This window comes from Antechinus flavipes, chromosome 4 (genome assembly GCF_016432865.1).
Source record: "Antechinus flavipes isolate AdamAnt ecotype Samford, QLD, Australia chromosome 4, AdamAnt_v2, whole genome shotgun sequence".
NCBI classification, from domain to species: domain Eukaryota; kingdom Metazoa; phylum Chordata; class Mammalia; order Dasyuromorphia; family Dasyuridae; genus Antechinus; species Antechinus flavipes.
This window is the reverse complement of record NC_067401.1, coordinates 97,626,951-97,650,132: the sequence shown is the minus strand read 5'-3', so window position 1 is coordinate 97,650,132 and position 23,182 is coordinate 97,626,951. Positions and strand designations below refer to the sequence as shown.

At 32.6% G+C, this 23,182-nt stretch overlaps 1 protein-coding gene and 1 long non-coding RNA gene across 3 annotated transcripts in view; one reads left to right on the top strand and one right to left on the bottom strand.

The window, feature by feature from the left end:
- Positions 1–23,182, top strand: part of SLC35F3 (solute carrier family 35 member F3) — a 520,309-nt gene that overhangs the window by 202,849 nt on the left and 294,278 nt on the right. The gene's annotated exons all lie outside the window — the stretch shown is intronic.
- Positions 3,954–23,182, bottom strand: part of LOC127559650 (uncharacterized) — an 80,479-nt gene continuing 61,250 nt past the window's right edge. For both annotated transcript variants that reach the window (XR_007953177.1, XR_007953178.1), the window contains exon 4: positions 3,954–4,677. This is a non-coding gene — a long non-coding RNA (uncharacterized LOC127559650). The remainder of the gene's footprint in view (positions 4,678–23,182) is intronic.

Below are 23,182 nucleotides of genomic sequence, written 5' to 3'. Positions count from 1 at the left end.
GCTAGGTAAGAACTGAAGGAAAACAATGGCCTAGTTTGCCTTCACAAAATAATCAATCTGCTGAATGGGAGAGGGAAGGAGATAAAGTACAATGAGTGACTAGATGGAATCAAAGGATCTGGTTTCAAACTTTGGACCTTTTTTTTTTAATCTAAAAATTAGGATGGTTTCCATATGATTTCTAAGATCTTTTGAGCTCTAAATAGTCCGATGAAGAGATGGAACCATCCAAGAAAATGACTTTCACAATGGTCACAAGTAGGAAGCCTCCACAAGTTAAGTAATCTTCTATACAATTTCTAATATGAAGCCGATAACCAGCTTGCACTAGGAAAATATCAGCTCTATTGGAGTCCTTTACCAAAATTTTCTTTTGTTTTTATATGTATTCTGTGCCTATATTGTAAGTTATATTGCAAAGCTGAGAATTTTTATGAATCAATGTGATTTGTAATCATAAGGAATGATAATGTGTGTATCTATACGTATATATTTAATATATAAAATCTCATAATGATTTCAGGATCACCAACAATGATTTGTGCTCCCTCTGCTGACATCAGACAGTACTGCAGGTCAGATACCTATTATTTGAGTAGAAACATACTTTTTTACTTTTTTATTTAGTTAGTTTGGAGTTCATTAGAAACACAACAGGAAAACTTATACGCAAAAGATTCTAAAAAAAATCTAAGATATTCGGAATACTAGTAATTATCCTAGGAAAACAGCATAATACATGGCTTAATTCTATCAAAAACAAAGAAAAAAGTAAGTTTCAGGAGATAAGCAATGTTTTGATTTTGAAGAAGGAAATGTGAAATGACTCCAGTATCTTTGCATAGAAAACCCCAAATGGGATCATGAAGAATTGAACATTACTGAAAAATTACCGAATAGCAATTTTAGAGAAGTGGCTGGTTCTTTGCCCATGTACCCTGAAAAGGTCATTAAAAAGCAAGTTTAAAGAACAGTAGAATCCATTTTTATTTTAGCACTACAATGAATGGGAAATGATAAGTATTTGAAGTAGGGAAACAAGAGTCACAATATTTGCCAATTTTAATCCCATTGGGAAAGGATTATACACAAAGTTTATAATGATCAAGGATAAATTTCTGTTAATGTCTCAGCTGTCCCAAGTAAAACAGCATTATCAACCTTCCTGTTCCCTTTTTTCCATTTATCTCATCTAAAATATAGAAATATATATAAGATATGAAACCAAGTTCCTTGGTTCCAAATTCAGGACGTTTTTAATGATACCACATGGCTATACTCTGATTATACTTTCTATTATACTCTAAATATAGTTATTCTTTGTATTATTGTCTCTTAGCCCATAGGAAAAACTGAAATTTTCAAAAGATCAGCAAAGAGAAGAGGCAACATCAATAAATAAAAGTATACTTTTTTACTCTTTTCTAAAATCAGTTTAAATAAATTATTTCTAAATTTATTTCTCCCCAAATTTTTATTTCTATTCAATTTTTATTTTCTGTTTTATCCCCTTCCTGTCCCATTGAGAAGTCAAGCAATATAATACTCATTCACATATGAAGTGATACAGAACCACATTAGCCATGTTGTGAGGTAAAGGGAGCAAGAAAAATAAAGTAGGAAAAATGTTCAATTTTTACTCAGAGTTCATCAGTTCTACCTCTGGAGGGATTTCATTTTTCATTATAAATCCTCTGGAATTATCATGGATTACTGTGTTGCTCAGAGAAAATATGTCTTTCACAGATAACTATTATTATAATATTACTGTTACTACACACATGGTGTTCTCATGTTTCAGCTCATTTCACTTTGCATCAGTTTATACAAGTATTCCCAGGTTTTATTCTGAAACCATCCCACTCATCATTTCTTATAGCTTGTTCAGCCATTTCCCAATTGATGGACATCCTCTCAATTTTCAGTTCTTTGCTACCACAAAAAGAGTTGCTATAAACATTTTTGTACATATTTTTGATGTCTTTGGGGTGCAGAACTAATAGCACTATTGCTGGATCAAAAGATATGCCTAGTTTAATAGCCCTTCGGGCAGATGCTTTGCATTAAATGACATTCTCTGTAAATTTAGTAAGGAATGGTATATTCCTCATTATCAGCAGGTTAGGCAATGTGGAAGTATTATCCAGGTCTTCCAACTTGAAGTGGACATTTATAATTAATTATAATTATTTATAAGGCTCCATAATGCCTACTCATTAGTCAAAGAAATAAATTTAGCATCTTTTTTAAATCTCAAAGGAAAACAATATTGAAAATATGGATTTGAACTTCTGTGAAAGCTTAAACCCTAGAATATTAAAAAAGATTCTTTGGCACTTCAAGTGTCAGGAAAGGAAGCAATTTGGGTTATATAATACATATGATACTGATATGTCTTTAATAAAATCAGTGTTTCTGCAAGATGCTCACCTGGCAAGTCGAACTGCTGGCTTAAGGAGAATAATCAGATGTCATTTGATAGCATATTTAAGCTACATGGCTGGTTGTATTTTTTTCTCTTACTTTGATTTGAGGAGGATTATAAATTTCCTTGCTTGTATTTATATTAAATAATTAAAAGAGTCTGCATGCCTATTTGACTAGGATGTAGATAGAACAGCTTTAATGTGTTTGAAAATTCTCAAGATGTTAAAATATTAGAGAAAAGATCACAGCTAAATAGCATTTATTTGGGAGAATAAGAGGAAGGAAACAAAGATTAAAGGGCAGAAAGAATTTACTGTAGATTGTAGTGATAGTGCTATATAATATTTTAGACACAAGATGGTGCTAGAGGAACACATTCTGAATATACTCTCCTTTGTTTCATGACAATTTTTTGAAGCAGGTAGAGTTATAAGCTTTGAAGAGAGATCTAATTTTTACAGTATACTTTAGTCTGATGGATATACAAATACACATACAATTATGCATATGTATATATATATATATATATATATACATATATATGTGTGTATATATATACATCCATATGTATCTATATAAAAGAGAGAATGCTGTTTTATATTGTATGCAATTAAATATTTACATATAATCTGGAAAATAAAGTGAAGGAAGATTATGAATGAGACATTAAATATATAAGTAGGCTTTCCCCTCACCCCTGTTTCCCACCAGATCAACTCATCTATCTATTCTCACTTATAATCTGTCACAGATCCCATAAATATCCAAGAAAGCATTTATAATAAAGATGTACTATTTAAGGCAGATCTTAACTCAATCAAGGTCAGCTTGGTACTGCCACCTTAAATGCAATGCATTGTTTCCTTTTCTCTTGCTCCTTTTATTTTTATGGTATTGGTCACCAATTATCTACCCAGATATCTGGTGATCCATTCTGTCTTTGTCTATATACTCTGGGTTCCTCAATGCCTGGCTGGCACTTGGGCTCCCACTGCTTATCATAAATCAAAGTATACATGTGTTCTGGGCAGCTAGGTGACACAGTTGGTAAGGGCACTGGGCTAGGGATCGGGAAGATTTATTATCTGCCTGAGTTTAAATTCATTCTCAGATACTAGCTGTATAATCCTGGGCAGATCATTAACCCTGTTTGCCTCAGTTTCCTCATCTGTAAAATGATCTAGGGAAGAAAATAACAAACTATGCCAGTATCTTTACACAAAAACCCCCAATGAAGTCACAGTCAGATATAATTCAACAACAACAAAATATTTATTTCATAATTTTTAGTTTATCTTCCTGGTTTTGACTTGTTTTGCTCTGACTTTTAGTTTGTGCTTTGTGAATCATGATATTCTGGATACTCTGACTTTCCTATAGCTACTGGCTTCCAATTGTTCTCCTGGATCAAACCCATTCTCTGAGTATCATCTATCTTTCACTCTTAAGATTTGAAGTCCCAAATACACACCCAAACTCCACAAGCACTTTCAATAAATACAGATTCTGGAAGCAAAAGGAAATCAATTAATCAACAAGTATTTATTATACATCCACCAAATGTAAGGCACTGGGGATACAGATATAAACAATCCCTCCTCTCAATAAATAGTCTATTAGAAGCATACAATGTCTTCACAGACAAGTTAATACCCAATATTCCCTACTTCCTTAAAGTACTTTAACTTAAACAATTAATCATTAAAAGAGATATATTTCACAAAGAGGCATTGCTTTTTAAAAAGTTTTATTGCAGTAACTTAAAATTGAACTAAAATTTGGAGTGCGCTTTATATATTATTTAACCTCTTTTTTCTAGGAAGGAAAGAAAGCAGTTGTTTTTTTTTTTTTCTCCCTTGAAAAAAATGTTGAATGGAATTGAATATGAATCTCAAATCTGCTGTTTGGTTTTTTCTTTGAACTTGAGCTAGCCACCTCTGTGGGCCTCAAAAAATGAGGGAGTTAGAATAAGTGATTTGAAATATTCATTTTTAATTCCATATCCATGGTCCCATGAACTTCTTATCTGTGAAATTCAGGATCTAAAATTGATGAGCTCTTCCATTTTATTAAGAAAATGTCACTTCTGGATTTTTTTGTGGGGGAGGGGGGAAGAAGAAGAAATAGCATCCACTTTTGGTCTTACCATCCCTACACTCAGGAGAATCACTGTACTGCGTATAACTGTTGTTTTTAATAATGCTTGTAGTAAAATAGCTGCTGTCTTTCATCTAGCATTCATGAAGTAACCTAAAAATAAAAAAGACAAGAATTACGCATTGGAAATATTATGTGAACATGCAAATATTCATCATTGAAAGCAAAGTTACAGGGTCATAGGATTTTAAAAATAAACGGGAACTTTAACAACATTCTTTGGATGAAGAAAAGAGAAGCTAAATCAGCCTAAGCAATTTTTCTGGATCAACAAATAATAAGAACCAAAGCCCAGATTCAAACTCAGGTCTTCTAACACTAAACACAATGTTCTTTGTTTAAGCATATACACATATCTATACACACATATCTATATATAAACACATGTATGTATTTATAAAGTATATATGTGTATTATAAACTTAGACATACATGTATCTATGTCTGTGTAAATATGAACTTGTTAATTATTAACAAAAATATGTACTTCTATATAAAAGAGAAAAATATTGTTGCATGTAAAATTATGACATATATAATAGGTTTTTGTACATATTAAATTGGAAATAGTTTTGATACTTCTTTTGCATATTGTCCCTTTTAAGTTTGTCTCTTTTCAGTGTATTATCAAAATGTTTCATTAGAACTCTTTTATTTCTTTTCTTCGTTTTTTAACATCACTATAATTCCTCTCTGTGCATCCTCACAAATTCTGCCTCCCCCACTGCACGTTTGTGTGCACACACACATACATATATATGCAAACAGACCTATATACACACATGTATATATGTGTGTGTGTGTAAATAAATACAGACATATAAACATATATCTATATCTTTTTGTAAATATGAACTTGTCCATCATCAACAAAAATAAGCACTTCTATATACAAAAGAGAAAAATTTTGTTGCATATGAAATTATTACTCTTAGGTATAATAGGTTTTGTATATATTAAACTGGAAATAGTAGTACTAATACTTCCTCTTTTGTATATTACCCTCTTTTAAGTTCTGGTTTCTTCAGCGTATTACTGAAATGTTACATTGAAGCTTTTTTCATTTTTCTTCTTCTTTTTTTCTAATCACAACAATTCCTCTCTGGTCATTCTCACAAATCCTGCCCCCACTACACACTTGTGCACACATACACACACATACACACACACACACACACACACACACACATATATATATGAGTGCAAGTATGTATATAGAAACACAGACATTCATATATCTATGTCTCTCTATGTGTAAATATGAACTTGTTAATCATTACCAAAAACAAGCATTTCCATATAAAAAAGAGAAAAATATTGTTGTGTATGAAATTGTGGCTTATATATAATAGGTTTTTATATTTGTTAAATTGAAACTAGTACTAATACTTACTCTTTTGTATATAATCCCCTTTTTAAGTTCAGTGTATTATTAAAATGTTTCATTGAAGCTCTTTTCTTTCTTATCTTCTTTTTTTTTTTAACATCTCTACAATTCCTTTCTGGTCATCACAAATCCCATTCCCCATTGTGCATGCAGCATGTGCACACACACACACACACACACACATACATACACATACACACACACACACACACACACACACACAGTCTTCCTTTGTTAACAAATACATATAGTTGAGAAAAAGATAAGATAGGATACTTTTCATTACACCATCCTGCTAGGAAGTATTTCAAACTTAATAGAACTGATCATGCAAGGAGGTAATTTTCTCTGTGAAATACAAAGCCTCAGATTCAAAAGCTCTTCAGGTCTCTATGATACTATGGGGAAATCAGGACAAGTATTGATGAAATCATGATATTATAGCCAAGTTCTCTAAAACCCTTCACCAAATAAAAGAGAGCTAAATATTAGAAGCTGCAAATGAGGAATTGTGGGATGGGGGGGGGGGGCATGGTTGCAATGGGGAAAAAAATCCTCTTACCAAGTGAAGGCAAGAATTTAAAAATACATGGAAGTTCAGGAGAATTCAGGAGAATATCAAGAAAGATGTGATCACAGAACTCTGGACACAACTCCAATTATGGCCTGTTTGTTTACATTGGTTTTTTCAATACAGGTTTACTAGCAGATTTTCTGGATGAGTTTAGCTCTGGCTTTATAATGGAAGACAGGGGATAATAGAATTTGTTTCATAGATATTTACTTTATGGTTAAATTGGATGTAATGTAAGAGTCCTATAAAGCATGAAATGTTATATTGAGATTGCTGACCAGTTTTGGATTTTTTTTTGGGGGGGGGGGGCTGTTGCCAGTAGATTATCTTATTTTCTTGGTGATAAAAGTCACTAAACACATCCTTTATACTAAATAGCTGAAAAGGGTCTTGCCCTAGTTTTTCTAGTGCTGTGTCTAAATGGGACCAATGTCTATTTCAGTTAATACCTAATAAAGCTTGAGGATGTATGTGCATTCTCTGCAAAAGCCCCCTAGTAGAAAATATTGTTTCCTTGTCATCTTTGTATTTCCAGTGACAATAAAATGTTTTGCTAATAATAAATGACTGATGGATTTTTTAATTCAACTGCATTGAATAAAATCATAAAGTACATAATAATTTGAATCTTCCCCAGTGTAATAGTACTACTATTGATGGTATAATGAAAAATATGCAGAAATTAGAGTTAGTAGGAGTCAGTTGGTCTGGACCCAATAATTACCAGCTGTGAAATCAGAGGAAAATCACTGAAATTTCCTGATTCTCAATTTCTGTAAATGAATGTAAGAATAATTATACTATTTAACTCACAATGTTATTGGGAGGAAAGTATTTTATAAACTTTAAAGCACTAATACAAATATGAGCTGTTAAAAATTAGATTGACTTATATCTAATATAATTCCCACATCAAATATTCTGATTTAAAACTCCTTATGTTTTTACAAAGGAGGAAATTAAGACAACTCTCTTTAGGACACACCAGTTATTACTGACAGAGATAGTGTTCTTTTGAAATTATATTAGGTTGCTTCTCAGTCCAGGCTGTTATAATATCATATTTTGTGATTGAAAAAATTAGCTTCATCAGACCAGAATTATTTGACAATGGTAATCCATGAAACTGACAAATTTTAAAATATTATTTGATTTTTGAAGCCCCTCTTGCTTCCATGAATATGTGACAATAGTAGGATAACAGAAATCAGGTGCTAGGAATCATAATTCTTAGACTATCTACAAATATTGGCAACTGAAGATAAGCTAAATTTTAAAGAGATCTTTGTTCAATGTCAAAGAACAAGTTAACATAATATTAGTACTAACTTATATTAATATTGACATTCTTAATACGAATAAAACCAGGAGACAAAAGCAAGTTTAAGTTCAATAGAAAGATTTATCACAGGTTTCCCTTGGAGAGGCAAAGAAATTAGTCGCGTTAGATTGACTGAGTATCCAACAAGAAGCATCATTTCTTGGGATACTTATCATACTGCAATATTCATCATAAACATCATGAATATAGTAAAGAAAAGCCTAGCAGTATCAGTTTTCAAATTATATTACAAATGGTAATCATCAGAACAATCTATTACTAACTACAAAGAGAGTGATGGATCAGTGGAATAGATTAGGTCCAGCAGTAAATGGCTATAATAATCTGGTATTTGATAAACCAAAAGATCCAAGCTTTGAGGGCAGGATCTCAGTAGTTCATAAAAATTGCTTGAAAAGCAGAAGAGCAATTTATCAGAAACTAAGTATAGACCAACATTTACCACTATATATACATATAGTGGTAAATGTTGGTATTTTAGCATATATGTATATATACATATATACATATATGCTAAGATAAGATCAAAATGGGCACATAATACAAGCAAATTAGAGAAGCATGGAAAATGTTACTTGTCAGTTCTATAGATAAAGGAAGAATCCAATCATGAGAAGTAAAGTGGATAATTTTAACTGCATTGAATCAAAATTTTTACACAAAAAAAAACAATGCGTGAAAATTGTAGGGAAAGCAGGAAATTTGGGTGAGGATTGAATTTATAGCGAGTTTCTTTTTCATAAAGGCCTTATTTCTCACATATATGAGAAATCACATCAAATTAACAAAAATAAGAGTCATTCCTTCAAGTAATAAATGGTCAAAGAATATGAACAAGCAGTCTTCAAAAGAACAAATCAAAGCTATATGAAAAAAATCATGTGAAAAAATACCTTAAATCACAAAGAATTAGAGAAATGCAAATGAAAACCACTCTGAAATATCACCTTGTACCCTATAGATTTGTTTTTTTTCCTTTGTTATCATGTTAACTAATGCTGGAGGAAATATGGAAAAATACAAACACTAATCCATTTTTGCTGGAGCTATGGACTGATCGAACCAAACAGAAAAACAATTTGGAAGTATGCTCAGAGGACTATCAAATTGTGCTTACCTTTGACCCAGAAATATCACTAGTAGGTCTAAATTCCAAAAATATCAAAGAAAAAAAGGAAGAGAACCTATATGTACAAAAGTGTCTGTGTATGTGTGTGTGTGTGTGTGTATGTGTGTATGGGTGTGTGTAAAACAATGTTTTTGTGGTAATCAAGAATTGGAAGTTAAAGAAGGTGACATTAGTTAGGGAATGGCTAAAAAAGTATGTGATTTTGATGGAATACTTTACCATAAGAAATTATGAGTAGGATGATTTCAGAAAAAACTGATAACATTTACATGAATTGATGCAAAGTAAAGTGAGCAGAAGCAGGAAATCACTGTACATAATACATGATCAAGTATAAAATAGTTAGCTACTCTGATCAATACAATGATTCAAGACAATTCCAAAAGACTCGTGATTTAAAATGTTTTTCACCTCAAAAGAAAGAACTGATAAGCTCTGACTGAAGTACAATTTTTCATTTTTGAAGTTTTTCTTGATTTTTTGCAACATGACTAATATGAAATATGTTTTTATGATTTTACATGTATAATTAATATATTTATTGTCTTCTCAATGGGGAAGGGAGGCACAGGACAGAGGAGGATAATTCTAAACTCAAATATTCCTTTAAAAAATGAATGTTGAAAATAAATACATTTATTTTAAAAGAAAAGAAAATATGAGTGTAAGCAAAAATGCCAATTTGATATAATTGTAGATGACATTACAACATCTATTACAGAGAATTTTTTGATGTTTGGTGATGTCAAGAAAAGGTAAATACAAGGAAAAATGGCAAAAATTACATTAAAAAACTATAAAATAAAGACAACTTAGAAGTGTCAAAATCAAGGTGATGAAAATAAAAAAAAATAAATTAAATTAAGGGCTAAAATCTACAGCTAGGTCCAGATTAGTGTGCATAATGGATCATATTCAAATTTTTACTATATATTTCTATTGGCAGGAACAAGTCACCACATTTTTACATCACTCTATAAATTAAAAAAAAAAAACACTTATCAAATGTCTATTATTTGCCACCCACTACTCTAAATCCTAAGGACACAAAAAGAAGTAAGGAGCTTTCCTGGATGCAAGGAGCTCACGATCTAACAAGGGAGACCAATAAGCAAACAAATGTATATGAAGTGAATTATATGTTGGATAAATAGGAAATAAGTAACAGAGGGAAGGCACTGAAATTGAGGGGCTGGAGGCTTTCTCTAGAAGAGGGATTTTACTTGGCTCTTAAAGTCAGCAAAGTCAATAAAATTCAAATAATGTGTGATGACTACATAAGATAAATTATTTATAATAATTTGGATCTAGCTAGAAGCATAAATACTAATAATTATAATATTCTGGTCTTTTAATTGTGTCTGACTCTTTATGACCCCATTCAGGGTTTTCTTTGCAAAGATTCTGGAGTGGTTTGTCATTTTCTTCTCTAGTTCATTTTTCAAATGAAGAAACTGAAGGCAAACAGGGCTAAGTGACTTGCCAATGGTCACATCTAGGAAGTGTCTGAAACTGGATTAGATTTTCCTGACTCTAAGCCCAGTACTCTAACCACACACTTAAATAATAATAATAATAATAAAAATAAATTTCACATATGTTGTTTCAGTATTCACAAGATACTTTTTACATAATATCTCATCCTCATAGCAATGCTAGAAAGTTTATAGATAAGGAAACTAGGGCAAATAGATGGTTAAATGATTTGAGCAGATTTACACTGCTAGTGTAGGCAAGATTCAAACTCAGATCTGCCTGATTACAACTTTACACTGTCCCCTAGCTACTTCTTCTATTTCTGTATTGTGAATATTATTTCCAGAAGACAGTCAGAAAGCACTGGGCATATAAAGTATCAAAAAGTATCACAATTGACAAACTGAATGGATGCCCATCAATTGGGGAATGGCTGAATAAATTTTGGTATATAAATGTTATGGAATTTTATTATTCTATAAGAAATGATCAGGAAGATGATTTAAAGAGAGGCCTGGAGAGACTTATATGAACTAAGTGAAGTTAACTGAGCAGAACCAGTTGATCATTGTACACGGCAACATCGTATGTATACGATGATCAATTCTGATGAACATGGCTCTTTTCAACGTCAAGGTGATTCAGGTCAATTCCAATGATTTTGTGATGGAGAGACCATCAGATCTCCAGAGAAGATTGTGGGGACTGAGTAGGGATCACAATATGGCATTTTCATTTTTCTTCTTGTTTGCTTGCTTTTTTCTTTTTCTTTTTTTTTTCTTTTTTGATCTGGCTTTTCTTGTGCAGCATGATAAATGTGGAAATATGTATAGAAGAATTGAGGGTGTTTATCATAAGTTGGATTTCTTGCTGTGGCGGGGAGGTGTGGAGAAGGAGAAAAATGTAAAACACAAAGTTTTGCAAGGGTGAATATTGAAATCTAGCTTTGCGTATATTTTGAAAATAGAAAGCTATTATTTAAAAAAAAAAAGAAAAAATCACAAATAAAAGTGAAATTAAGTGTATTATATTGGGCAGGAAATGATTTGTTACTTAAGTGGAAGGAAACTCTACCTGGATCAGTTGTTTGTTATGTAATCTAACTATTGACTAGGCCCAACAATGTCAAATTCACCTCAAATTAGAAGAAAGTCTAAAAATAAAATACTGCAAACAATTGAAACAGCTCCAGCTTGTCCTGTTCAAATAGGCTCTTGATGCCCCAACATTGGAAAATACAAAAGCTTAGCTAATGTAAATAGTTCTACAAATAAAGGGGCCAAATATGTCCAGAAATTACCTTAACAAGCAAATACTTGTTCTTTCTGCAAAGCAGAAAGACATGATATTTAAGGGCAACATGAGTTGAATACAAACTCATTTCTAAAACATTTACAGGGAAGATTACAAGTAATATTAGCTCATTAAATAGTGGAGAGTGGGGGAAATGTAAATAAGTTTACACAATGTGCTATAAGAGCCAAATGAGCCACATCATCCCAAGAGAAATCATAGATAAAACTGGCAGGGGAATAACAAAGATACATTTAATAAAAGAAAAATTTGTCAACATTCATTAAGAAGGTCAACTTTTGGAGAGAAAAGGCCCACCAATCTTTCTATCACTAACACCAGGTGCCATCAATAAGGTAAGTAAGCCAGCTCAGAGGGAACATCAAGGTATTCCTAGGGAAATGCAGGGAGGTGGCAGGCACTATGTGGAATAAAGCATAATCACCTTCCCCCAGACTCTCACAGACATAATAAGAATTCTATGTGTTAAAGTCCCAGAAATAGTGATTCTCTCCAGACTACCAGCCTGGCATCCAGGCTGAGCCCTTACAAACAGATAATGCTTATAGAGAAGGGGTCAACATCCCCACCAACACCACCAACAACCAATGTCTGCCACCAACAACCAATGTCTGCCAATCTAGAGATACACACTCACTCCCAACCACCAGCCCAATTCCTGTATGAATTGTCAACCATAACTCTACAGGTGCTACAATCCTTGCCTCCTCAGTAGCCATAGCTTTTGAAAACAAAAAATAAGAAAATTCTCAACACTAAAGTTTTTGGTACTGTCGTGTGACTTAACGTCAGACTTTATGTGGGCTTATCAATGGAAATGACATTTAAAAAGATGCATCACTATGCAGTTTAACTGCTATACCATAATGACCACTAATATTTCCCAACTGACTTGTGAATCCTCCTAGATGTTTTATCTTCCCCTATTAAAACATGGACTCCTTGAAAGTAAAGATTGTTTTTTTTTCTTCTCCTTGTATACCTTGTATAAGTAAAGCTTAATATAAAGCTTTCCTTATACCTAGTTTAATTACTTGATAAATGCTTCTTAGTTCATTCATTTCTATATTGCACTTCCTGTTGTAATCATTACAACCAGAGAAGTCTCTGCACTAAATCTCACATATATGCTATATTATACATGCTTAAGTAATACATATGCTATATTATAGTGTTATATTAAGTGCTATATGCCAGGCATTGAGCTAAGCACTGGGGATAAAAGAAAGGAAAAATAATCTCTGTCCTCAGGGAGCTCACATTCTAATGGGGGAGATAATCTTCAAACCAATATATACCTGCAAAATATACAGGGTATCTCTAAAGTCTTAGGTGGCACAGTAGATAGAATGCTGCATATAGGGTCAGAAAGACTCTCAAATCTGGTCTTAGACACTTATTAACTAACTGTGCAACCTTAAGCATGTCACTTAACTTTGCCTCATTTTCCTCATCTGTGAAATGGTTATAATAGCATCTACCACCCAAGTTGGTTATGAGGATGAAATGAAATCCTATTTGTATAGTGCTTATTACAGAGCCTAGCACATAGCACATATAAGTGCTAGAAGATAATTGTTAGTTATTTTAATTATTCTTGTTACTGTAGTTTTCAGCTATTGTTACTGAAACTACACTAAGACTTTTGGGACACTGTAGACAGAATAACTTGGTGGTAATCTTAAAGGCAAGGGACGTTTTAAAGGGACTGTTAAGGGCTTCTTACAGAAGGTGAGATTTTGGGTGAGACATAAAATAAGCCAACAGAGCCAAGAGGTAGAGGTGGAGATGAGGAGGGAACATATCCCCAGCATAGGATACAGCCAGTGAAAATGTATAGAAGAAGAGATGAAGTGTCATGTGCAAGAAATATCAAGAATACCGGTATTCTTCATAGAGAATACCAATTCATCATAGAGTACCCGGAAAGGAGCAAGGTGTCCGAAAATCACAAAGGTAGGAGAGACTAGGCCATGAAGGTCTTTAAAAGCCAAAAGGGGAATTTCATATTGATTCAGGAGGTAATAGGGAGCCTGAATAGTACTGAGCAAACATGTAACAAAATCATACACTATTTTTGGATAATTACTTTAACAGCTAATTGGAGGATTTACTGGACATGGGAGAGGCTTGAGCCTGTTAAGGTCATATGTATAACTGCAACAACAGAAATAACATTATTCAGTCCCTTGAAATAATTACTAATCTTAGTCTATCATACTTATTAACCCTTACTTATCAGGTTTGAGCAACTAAATGGTACAGGTGATAAAACACTAGGTCTGGAATCAAGAAAATCTGGATTCAAATCCACTTAAGATACTTATTAGCTATGTGGCCTTCAACTTAAGCTCTATGTGTCTTAGTTCCTAATCTGTAAAATAAGAACATGCTAGAGAAGGAAAATAGCAAATCATTCCATCATAAACAAAGTCCCTGAAGTCATATAATATCAAACGCAACTGAATGACAAATCAGCCTAGACCCAGAATATCAATACATACACTCAACAGAGGTGTATGCTCTTGTCATAGAAATTCCCCTACATCAAATCAAGGTAGAACAGGGATTCCCTATAATTTGTGAACTCCTCCAGGTGTTCTTGTTAACAGATAATATTGTGCTGATGGAATCAACAAAATGATGAAAAATTTCCAAATCCAGATTATGATATACCATTTAGTGTCAATTCCATTGAGCCATTGTCAATGTATACCAATCTCAGATCGATACTGGTTTGAGTCTAGAATCTAATTAGAAGAAAGGAGGCTGGATTGTTTTTAGAAAATGATATAGTCTCTTTAAAAGTGGCAACTTATTTTGAATTCTGCTTAAGATACTTATTAGCTATATGATCCTGGCCACAATATTTAATCTCCTCAAGTCTCAGTCTCTTCATCTGAAACAATGAGAACAATAATAGCTTCCCCATTTACTTCGAAATGTTGTTGTGCATGCTGCTCACATATTAGCTCATTGTTGTGTGGCATGAGCAACAGATGGATAGCCTGAGTGCTGTGTTAATATCCACAAAATTTAAAAATATCTAAAGAAACACCACCAACCAATCTAACTATTCAATGAAAACTCCTTTGTGTAGGATCTATCAAAGAATGTGGACGAGGATTGTACACAAAGTTTGGATGGATTGTATCTAATGGAAAGAATACTTACATTTATGAGATTACAGATAAAATTATAATTGCATAATTGTATAAGAAAAAAAGACTTTTCAATCTCATGAAGTGAATTGAGGTAAAATATATTGGAAAAAGTACTGGGCTTCAAAACAGAACGCAGAAGAACAGGATTCCAGATTTAACACTCACCCTTATGAGACCTGTGATTATGATCAAATCTTACTTTCCTCTTTTGTAAAATGGGGACAAGAATATTTGCAAAACCTAATTCTCATGTTGTGAGGACCAAATAAGAAAATATGTATAAATTGTACATAAATATCTACCATTATTATGAGTATGGGAAATCAAACTTGTACATAAAACAAAAAAGACAATGAAATTGGTTCATGGTGACATAAGAATACATCATTGGATGACAATTGGATTGAAAATAGGAAAATTTGGGTTTTTGCAGTACTCTTCTAATAGATCTCCCTGCCTCCATTTTCTCCCTTTCTACTAATCAATACTTTGTGCAAACACTAAATCAATCTGCCTTCATTCATTTTCTCTACTCAAAAACAATGACTCCTGAAAATCTTCCAATAAAGTACCAATTGCTTTGTATATGAAAGTTGGATAGCAGCATAGTATTATGTTACTTTTCTAGCCTTGTTTCCTGTGTTCCCCTCCTTATACACTATGTTCCAAAAAACTACTCTTCTTACTTACTACTACTACTTGCTTACTTCTCTTCAAGTACACCCTGTGATTTTTCCTACCTCCGTTACTTTATTTATTCTTATATCTGGAATATCCTATTTTTCAATGTCATTTTCAACTGTTGAATTCCTACTCATCCCCAAAATTCAGCTCTCATTTTACTTACCCAGGAAGGCTTTCCTAAATAATGATGCTTTCTTCTTCCCAACACTATTTTTATCTCTCTAATGTACTTATATATTATCTTGAATGATATTTGTACCAAATCACTCAAGGTTCAGGGACCAAGTCTCATCTAAAGTTTTGTATCTTCTCCAGCATTTAGAAAAAAAAATTCTACACAATTAGATGATTAATAAATATTTATTGAATTCAATTTGTGGAGGCAGCAAATTTATTCATCCTGTTAAGCTACACAATCTTAGCCCCAGTCATGCTTAATTGGAATTTATGACTATTAAATGAATAATCCCTTATCTTTCACTACAGCAGAGACAATCCTATTCCAGACTCTTCTTCTAGAATCCTCTATTCCTTATTGTGTCTCAAAAGCCTGATCTACTTGGTCTGTTGTTTACAAAAAAGAGCAAAATATAGCAAGAATAAGTGTTAGGATGTCAAATGGGCAGTTAGAAAGAGTAGAAAAGTCTCAATATGAGAACTGAAGAATGTATTCTATGCCCAATTTATGCCATACTGTCAACACTCCTGACCTCCCTCAATTTCCTTAATTTTAGGAAAAAAACAGACCTGTGAGTTCATTAGTGGAACTCCTGGATGAGGAAAGTGCTAACATTTTCTCTACAATTCATCACTTTGAAATTTCCTAGAGAACTAAGAGAATAGGTGGGTTGGCAAAACTCACTCAATAAACTTATGTTCTGGGTCTTCCTAACCCTGGGGCAGGCTCTTATCTCTTATACTACAGTTGCTTCTATTTCAAGTTTACAGATACTCCAAGCTTCCCCTTTAAATCTGTTGGTGTTTACTTGTTGGTCATGTCCAATACTTTTTGACCCCATTTGGGGTTTTCTTGGCAAAGATCCTATAACTTCTTACCATTTTCTTCTCTAGTTCATTTTCTAGATGAAGAAACTGAGATAAAAAGGGTTAAGTAACTTAAACAGAATCACACAATTAGTAAGTGTCTGAGGCTGGATGGGAAGTTGGATCTTCCTGACTCCAGGCCTAACACTCAATAGCTAAGCCACCTAGCTATCAAGTTTATAGACACTTTTTAACAGGTTTTCAGCCTGTCCATGTCCATGTCATCCCAATATCTGGATCTAATATATTGAGGCTCCCTTGTAGGAAAATATATGTGGCTTAGGTAGGACATAAAGATTCAGGATTAAGGCAGAGATTCCTAGAATCTAAAATTGCAGACATTGGTACTTATAGCAGCAGTATTTCTAGGCCCAGTGATTATTTCTTGAAGTTTTATGTCCTGGGAAATGTCTGGAGGTCAAGTTCAGAACACATATGTGACAATAGAGTGTGCCTATTGAAATGTTCTAAACTGAAAGGGGAGAAGAAAAAAGAAACTATCTAGATATAGTATATCACTAAGTTAAATACCATAAAAAATAGCAAAACTATCAGAAGTAGTACAATAATGACAAACAGAATTTCACAAAGCATAAAGTTCAAGAAAGGAATCATTAGTAAGACTTATGGCTTTAAATATCTGTGAATATATACAAAAAATATTATCAGTTAAAAATATCAATATAAGAAAGCAAACATGACTACATAGGTGTTACTCAAACTTGTTATTATGAAATCCATGGTGGGAATATGACATTTAAAGTAAACTTTTTTGAAATGACACAGACTGGATAAAAGGAAGAGGATGTATTTAGCATGATTGTGTAATAGGAAAATATCTAAATATGAGTAAGTCCAGAATTTGCATGCAAGGAATGTGTTAGAAAATTATTTGGGTTGAGATCAATGTAAGCTAAAATAAAAATGATATTGTAAGTGAAATATGCTAGATATCAGGTGAAAATTTAAGAAACAAATAAAAAATGAGCACAGAGCTATGTTGCAGTGAATGACTTTAGTTATCCCTATATCTAATGCTCCTTCTGCCAAGAGCAGAGAAACATGTTATCATTGTTGTTTTACTTGCCTTAATGATAATTTCATCATTAGTGGAATAATCAATGATGTGAAAAGTCTATCTCAATTTGTTTTTCACCAACAGAGAAACTTGCTTCTTTATTGGAAATGATGAGACTCTTGTCTTAGGCAAATAGGGAAAGAAATAATCGTTTCATCTTAGTGTTTGTGAATATAAGCTTTTGAAAGAAGAGATTTCTGAAGATTTGGAGGAAGGATCCTGAAGCCCAGGGGTGGGGATTGTCAGCCCGCAGGTCTTATAAGAGCCATGAAATCACTTGCTAAAGTAACTACAGAGAATAATGAGCTGAAAACTAGGTACAATAACTGCCCATTGCTTGAGTTCTATAAGTTGATAATTTTGTATGTCCCATATATAATGTTATAAATCTCCAAATAACCCATGACAAAAAAAAAGATTCCCCATACCTAAAACTTTAATCCAAAAGAGATACAAAGCTCTCAATAGCAAAATAAAGGAGAAAAAATGAGTGAGACTTATATGAATATATTAGGAGCTCATTCACCAACTTAAGTTTGAAAAATATTCATAAAGATAGAAGTAAGATAGGGAATGCATTCAGTAGATTGGCATAATAATATGATAATAAATAAAGTTCAGAGTGAGCTAAGTTTTATGAGGATAGGTAATGGCAACAAATAAAATTCGGTGGCATTTTAAATGTATTGGGGAAAAGAGGGAGAATTGAAAATGGGATAAGACTTTTATTTATGATGAATCTAATGAAGAATACGCATCAAAAAGAGAAGGTAGAGTAGATTAAATTTTATTTCTCCTATTTTTTTCTGCAGAGAATAATAACATTTAGACTAGAAAGGACAAAATACAACTATTTAATATGTGTTGATATCCAAGATAAATATGTGCATAATAGATCATCTACTTGATCTTGATGATTCAATTCACCTATATCCCTGAGTACTGAGAATACTGACAACCATGACTGCTAAGTTACTATCAGTTACCTTTGAAAGTTTATAAAGAATAGAAGAAATAGCCCAGAAGAAAATGACATATATTATCCTGATTTTCAAAAAGGAGAAGAGAATGAATTCGGCTAATTATGTAACTGAATAAGCATGGCTTCAATTCTTGTCAAAATTCCAGAATAAAATATTAAAGAAATGATTAAGGAAGTTATAGAAAAGGAAGTGGTGATCATAATGGAATCCAAATGGCTCCATCAAGAACAGATTTTGCTATATTAACCTTAATTCCTTTTTTGACACACCACTTATGTAATAGATCTAATAGATATACTGTATCTAGATTTTAACAATGTAGTTGATAAAGTCCTTCTGCCATTTTTATGGAAAATTTGGGGAAATGTGGGTTAAATGATAGTACAATAAGATGATTGGGAGACAGTTGAATGCTCAGATTCAAATAGACATTACTAATAGCTAACATTTATATAGACCTTATCATATGTCAGCCACTGTGCAATGTACTTTAAAATTACACATTTCATTTGATTCTCACAATTATAGGAAGGTAGGTGCTGTTATTATCATTTTTACAAATTAGGAAGCTAAGAAAAAGGTTAAGGGTGCCCAGAGTCATACATTCCAGACTGTCTGAGGGATAGACTTGAACTTCTCTATTGCAGGTTTGGCACTCTAGCCATTATACCACATTTATCATCAATTTATAAGGAGTTCTAATGGTCTGTGTTTGATTCCTTTACTATTTAACATCTTTTTCAATGATTTGAATAAAACGATAGTTATCCTTATCCAAATTACAGGTAACATAAAAATAGAGGGGGAAGGGTATAGATTGTGTCTATCACACATAATCTATATTCAGGATCCAAAAATATTTTGACTAGAATAAAGTTGTAAAGGATAACTATCACTCTGGATGATAGTGGGGATCTAAGACATTGATAAACTAGAACACTGAACTAGATTTTTATTGAAATTATTACTTTTTAACATTTTGAGTTTCAAATTCTTGTTCTTCCCTCCATATCCTCCCTCATTTGGAAGACAAGCAATATATCTATTATACATGTTTCCCTATTATCATGATATATTTCCCTATTATCATTTTCCCCCAAAAAAAGCAAGTAAAAAGATTTTTTAAATTATGCTTCAATTTGCACTAAGAATTCATCATTTCTCTCTTTAGAGATGAATCTCATTTTTTATCATGATTTCTTTAGGATTGTCTTGGATCATTGTATTGAACAATATAGCTAAGTTTTTCACAGTTGCTCAGCATAATAATATTGCTGTTGTTATGTGCAATATTCTCATAGTTCTGCTAATTTTACTTTGTATCAGTGTATGATCTTTGTAATATATAACTATAATCTTCTTACTAGTATTTTCTTTACAATTTATTTCATCAATACTCATTAAAGAAATTGGTCTATAGATTTTTCTCTCTCTTTTTGCTCAATCTAGTTTAAAGATGAAAACAATATTTTGATAAAATGAATTTGGTAGGACTTCTTATTAATCTATTTTTTTTCAGATAGTTTAAAGAAATTCACTTAAATAATCCTGGAGATTTTTTCATGGAGAATAATGTTATAGCTTGTTCAATTTCTTTTTTTCTCATACAAGGTTATTTATTATTATTATAAATATTTTGTTAATCTGGTAGCTTTTATTTTTTCTAAATATTTATTAATTTCACTAATATTGTCAGGTATATTGGCATATATTTTGATATAACATGTCCTAATAATTGTTTTAATTTCATTTTCATTTGTGGTATCTTTTATCATTTTTTATCATTTTGATATTAATAATTTGTATTTCTATTTTTTATCAGATTAACCAATAGATCGCTGCTTTATAGTAGGTTCACCCCCCCCCCCATAAACAGTTCTTAGTTTTATTTATTAGTGTAATATGGGGTTTTTTTAACTTCCAGTTTTATTCATCTCTCTTTTGATTTTCAGGATTTCTATTTTGGTGTTCTTTTTCTAGTTTTTTTGTTGTTCTTTTTCTAGTTTTTTTTTAATTGCATATCCATTTCATGGATCGATTCTTTCTCTCTTTTATTGATGTAAGCATTTAGAGATATGCTTTTTCAATTAAGCTTTTCTTTGTCTGCATCCCACAAATTTTAGTGTGTTATCTCAATGTTGTCATTATCTTTGATTATAATTCTGATTGTTTCTATGATTGGTTCTTTGACCTACTCATTTTTTCCTCATGGCAACTCTAGGAGGCAAGAGTTATACCCATTTTACAAATGAGGAAACTGAAGCAAATAGGATTGAGTGACTTGCCCAGTATTACAAAACTAGTATCTGAGATCATATTTAAATCTAGGTCTTTCTGACTCCAGGCCCAACACTATCCAAGACACTGCTTAGTTGCCCTAACTAATAGACTGTCCAAAAGTGGAAAGGGATTCCTTAGGAGGAAATGAACTGTCTTAAAAGAGATCTTAAAACAAAAACTATATGATGCTAGAGCTGTTGTCAAAAAGGGTTCATATATTGATTGGACTACATGACTTCTGTTTTCTGTACTCTGAGATTCTGTGATAGTTAACTATGTGTGATTCTACCAAAATAAGGAAATTTTGGTTTCATGGCATGAAAGTAATAACTGGAATCATTGCTAACTTAGGTCAAAGAATACTGGCCTCATGAAATAATAGACCAATTTTAATCTGGCTTGTTGGTCACCTTGTCTTCATAATTTTTAAAAATGTGTAAAATGTAGAATGTTACTGAATGCATAGTATGCAAGGTCTAGATTTATGAAGACCTGAGTTCAAAGCTAGTCTCAGATAATTAATAGCCCTGTTATCCTGGGCAAGTATTTAAACTTTGACTCAGTTTCCTTAACTGTAAAATGGGAATAATAATAGAACCTACTCTCCAGGGCTTTTGTGAGGTTAAAAAAGGATTCGCACAGAACCTGGCACACAGTAGACATTGTTCCACTTGAAAATTTTTTGGCAAAGGTCCTGGAGTAGTTTGTCATTTCCTTCTTCAGCTCATTTTTCAGATGCTCTGAGGCACACATAATTAAGTGACTTGCCCAAGATCACACAGCTAGCAAGTGTCTGAAATCAAATTTGAACTCAGGTATTCTTGATTCCATACTAGATACTTCATCTACTTCCTGAAAAATATGATTAAAAAAAGAGCCTGTACACTATTTTCCAGGAAATTATCAACTGCCCAGATGTAATAGAAATAGAGGGTAAAATAGACATGAAAAAATTCATTGATCACCTATTAAAAGGGATCCTACAATCAAAACTCCAAGAAATATGATGGCCAAATTCCAGCACTATCAGATGAAGGAAAAAATATTGCAAGCTACTAGAAAAGAATCAATTCAAATGTAGAGGAGCCACAATAAGGATTACTCAGGATCTAGCAGCATCCACATTAAAGGATCAAAGGGCCTGGAATATGATATTCCAAAAGGCTAAGGAACTTGGTATGCAGCCAAAAATAACTTATCCAGCCAAAATGAGCATTTTTTTTTCCAGGGAAGAAGATAGACATTCAATGAAATAAGTGAATTTCATCTATTTTTGATGAAAAACCACAACTAAACAAAATGTTTGATCTACAAATATAGAACTCAAGAGAAACCTAAAAAAGATAAAATGAAATCTTGGGAACTATATTTATGTTATAAAGATATATAAACAACACATATATACTTTGTTCTAGAAACTAGAGAGTGGAAAGGAAATTGTACACAGAAAAGGGTAAAGTGGGGATACTACATCTCATGAAGAGGCAAAGGAAACCTATTATATCTGAGAGAAAGAATGGAGAGGGATGAATATAGTGGGTATCTTATTGCCATCAGAATTGGCTTAAAGAGAAAAATATTAGACATATTTGATTTATGGTGAAACTTCTCCCACCTCATTGAAAAGTGGGAGGGGAAAAGTGAAAAGGAAAAGAGTAAGCTAAGCAGAAGGGAATACAGAAATTGTGAGGAAAGGGGGTAAGATAGGGAGAGGAACTCTAAGGTGGGGGGAGGGATTCTAAAAATGAGGGCTATAAGAAGCAAGTGGTACTCACAAGTTTAATATTAGGGAGGGGGGTAAGGTGGAAGGAAAGGAGAAAAGCCTAAGCAGGGGTTAACAAGATGGCAAGTTATACAGAATTGGTCATTTTAATCATAAATGTGAATGGGGTAAACACCCCCATAAACAGGAAGCGGTTAATAGACTAAATTAAAAGCCAGAATGCTACAATATGTTGTTTACAGGAAACACTTGAAGCAGGGCAATACATTCAGAGTAAAAGTAAAAGGCTGGAGCAGAACCTACAGCAAATCATAGATATAATTAATAACTTCACCCAAAAAATGACAATAATGAGACATCATACCAAAATGTGTGGGATGCAGCCAAAGCAGTAAAAAGGGAAATTTTATACCTCTACAG